The sequence below is a fragment of the Papio anubis genome, chromosome 3 (assembly GCF_008728515.1).
Source record: "Papio anubis isolate 15944 chromosome 3, Panubis1.0, whole genome shotgun sequence".
Lineage (NCBI taxonomy): Eukaryota > Metazoa > Chordata > Mammalia > Primates > Cercopithecidae > Papio > Papio anubis.
The window spans coordinates 170,570,268-170,574,311 of record NC_044978.1 but is presented as its reverse complement, the minus strand read 5'-3'; positions in this window follow the sequence as shown (position 1 = coordinate 170,574,311).

Below are 4,044 nucleotides of genomic sequence, written 5' to 3'. Positions count from 1 at the left end.
GGTATCTAGAAAGAATAGGGGCAAGCCTCTGGCACAGCTGCATCCAGTGACTCAAGTCATTTTTCTAGGGCTTTGTTAATTTTATTCTTCCCTACTGCTGACCGGCTTTCTTCAAGAAGTAGAGAATCTGACCATTAGCAACCCAAGGCTCCTATCTTGTCCCATAGGACTCAGACTCCAGAAGAGGGTATTTTCACCTGCCCAGTGTCCATATACAAAACCCCGTGGACCACTTACAGAGGGTAAGAATGGATTGCACACAGTGAGAATGGTTTGGAAGGGCCCTTGATAGACAGGCATGAGATTATGTGGCTTACCTTAAGGTGGGAGAGGAGGAGGTTATAGAAAGCAGTTGGATGTGCATAAGTTGGGATATTTTCATGTAAATACATTTTAAAATCAAAAGAAAAATACTTTATCAGAATTCTTATTGCAGGTTTTGATCCAGAAAATGGGATCCCCGTGGTTGTAGCACTTATTTGATCCTACAGCTTGTAAATGTACACTATTACCTCCTCCACCAGATTACAGGGACACCGACAACAGGAAACATTTCTTTCATGTATTCACTTACTCAACAAATATGTGTTGCCCTGCTGTGGGCCTGGCTCAGGGAATGTCACTGATAAGGCTGAGTCTGTTTTGATTAGATTTCATCTGAACAGCTGGCCTTTCTGTGTGTCAGGCGTCCTAGGAGAGGCAGCCTTGTGGCCGAAAGAACCATTTTGTCACACTCTCCTAAAATAGAAATGTATGTGATCACAGTTTTGTAAATTCACACACACACACCAGTTAAAGAGTTTGACTGCAAATACCTAAAACAGATATTGAGAAGGAAACGGGAGAAAAGATGCTGAGAAGGTCACTAGCTGTGTCTGCCATGATATATATTTGTAATAAGATCTTTTGATATTAGACCTAATTTTTTTGAAACCTCAATACAGAGAAGTGGAAACACATTAGTATTTTTACATACAGGGAGATAAGGCGGACTTTATCTTTGGGCAAAGACTATACATTGATTTTGTTGTTGTGTTGTTGTTTTTGAGACAGGGTCTCATTCTGTCTCCCAGGCTGGAGTGCAGTGGCATGATCACAGCTCACCGCAGCCTCAATCTCCCAGGCTCAACCGATCCTTCCATCTCGGCCTCCTGAGTAGCTGGGACCACAGCTACTATCAGCGTGTTGTCTAGCCCAGCTAATGTTTTTAACTTTTTTGTAGAAACACGGTCTTGCCATCTTGCCCAGGCTGATCTCAAACTTCTGGGCTCAAGTGATCCTCTTTTTTTTTTTTTTTTGAGATGGAGTTTTGCTCTGTCGCCCAGGCTGGAGTGCAGTGGCCGGATCTCAGCTCACTGCAAGCTCCGCCTCCTGGGTTTATGCCATTCTCCTGCCTCAGCCTCCCAAGTAGCTGGGACTACAGGTGCCCGCCACCACGCCCGGCTAGCTTTTTGTGTTTTTTAGTAGAGACGGGGTTTCACCATGTTAGCCAGGACGGTCTCGATCTCCTGACCTCGTGATCCACCCGTCTCGGCCTCCCAAAGTGCTGGGATTACAGGCTTGAGCCACCGCGCCCGGCTTCAAGTGATTCTCTTGTCTCAGCCTCCCAAAGTACTGGGATTACAAGCGTGAGCCACCGTGCCTGGCTGACACATTGATTATGTGAAGACACTGTAAAAAGATTCCTATAATCCGACAAAAAGACCAGGACCTCTTCTGAACTGAAGAAATTCTGAAAGAAGTTTTGCTAACGACGGGCTGCAAAATGATACAGGTGAATGTGTTCATTGATGGCAGAGTTGCATTGCTTTGAGGATCAGGTTTGATCTGTCACTTTGGGGTCCAGGACTAAAAATATCTGAATCTGGCAAGGAGAAATGGAAAAAGACTGTCTTCTTGTTTGGAGACCAAGCAGGTCAGAGGTAGGTGTGGAGCTAAGCAGAGCCCATCTGAGAGGGATTGGTCCCTCAAGGCGGGACTCAGCCTCTGGATCTGGGAGTCATGTCCTGTTTGTTTGGACACATGTACTTTGTGTCCTGTGTAAGTGGTTTGTTAATTTTTTCTAGTTTTTAATTACCTTCTGAGGATATTGCCTACAGGGATATTTTATTAACTCTTCCAGTCTTGAGTCAGCTGTGGTCTGGGGATTAGGGAGGCAGGATCCATGCATGGGAAAGCTGCTGCTGTGAAGTATGGAGAGAACATCTGCAGGGAGTGAGCAAGGCCTGGAGGGAGGTTGTTGTTGAGGTGACAAATAACATGAAAGACATATTCTGGAACATGTTGGTGTCCCTCTGGGACCCCTCGGAGAGACTCCGTTAAAACTCTGTATTTTCTCCTAATCAAGTAAAGGATCTGGGGCTTGGGCCTATACTGGTTGTTTTTTTGTTCTGTTTTGTCCTGTTTGTTTTGTTTTTGAGACAGAGTCTTGCTCTGTCACCCAGGCTGGAGTACAGTGGCACGATCTCGGCTCACTGCAACCTCCACCTCCCAGGTTCAAGCAATTCTCCTGCCTCAGCTTCTTGAGTAGCTGGGACTACAGGTATGCACTACCATGCCCAGCTAAATTTTTTTGTATTTTTAGTAGAGATGGGGTTTCACATATTGGTCAGGCTGGTCTCGAACTCCTGACCTCAAATGATCTGACCACCTTGGCCTCCCAAAGTGCTGGGGTTATAGGCATGAACCACCATGCCTGGTCCACTGGTTGTTTAAGGGAAGGGTTTCTCATAGGTTAGAGAACTTGGGAATAGCCAGGCTATACTTGGGGTTCATAGAAGTTTGACTTTGGTCTCAGTGTTTTTCCAAATATACAGTTGGATTTAACCTTGACCTTTGGAAGACTCAATAGCCAAATGCCCACCTCAATGTCATATCTTGCACCTCTGAGCTATTATAAACATTCCTCTTATCCTTCTACTCCAGGGAAAGGCTGAAATTTGTGTGCATGCAATGAAAACTGAGATGCACTAGAAATTTAGGTGGTATCTTACCGTCTTGAAAGCCAGTGACTAGCTTTATCACCACATTTCTAGATCCAAAATTTATGGACACATTTGTCTCAAAGGATCATATAAAGTATCAAGTCCATGCAAAAGTATAGGAAATTTAAAACTGCAAGAGAGTACAACAATCTTAAGAGCACATTTTTTTTTCCTTTTTCCTTTTTTTTTTTTCTTTTTTTGGCGACAGAGTCTTGCTTTGTCGCCCAGGCTGGAGTGCAATGGTGCAATCTTGGCTCACTGCAACCTCTGACTCTCAGGTTCAAGCAATTCTTGTGCTTCAACCTCCTGAGTAACTGGGATTACAGAAGCCTGCCAGCACAGCTGGCTAATTTTTGTATTTTTATTAGAGATGGGGTTTCACTATGTTGGCCAGGCTGGTCTCAAACTCCTGATCTCCAGTGATCTGCCCGCCTCGGCCTCCCAAAGTGTTGGGATTACAGGCATGAGCCACTGCACCTGGCACTTTATAAAATACTCAGGAAGTATTTTCTTTCTTCCTTTCCAATCTGTATGCCTTTTCTTTCCTTTTCTTGTCCCATTGCTAGGCCTTCCAATATGACATAGGAGTGAAGAGAAGGTGTCTTTGTCTTATTTTCAGTCTTAAAGAAAAACTGTTCAGTCTTTTACCATAGTATGCTGTTAGCTATAGGATTTTTTTAAAGAAAATATTACCTTTACTGTGTTAAGGAAGTTCTTTTCTAATTCTAAATATTTGAGAATTGCCATCATGACGTGACTAGGTGGGTTTTCCTATTCAGTCTGCTAAAAATTACATCGATTGATTTTTAAATGTTGAACTAGCCTTGCATTTCTGTAACCATATATATTTTTATGTATATATGGTTTTGATTTTGCCCGTATTTTGTTAAGGGTTTTTGCATCTATATTCATGGAGAGATATTTGGTCTGTAGTTGTTATGTCTTGTACTGTTTTTGTCTGGTTTTGGTAGCAGGGTAATGTTGCCCTCTGAAAATGAGTTAGGGAAGCGTTTCCTCTGCTTCTATTTTCTGGAAGATATTGTGGAGAATTGGTATTTTT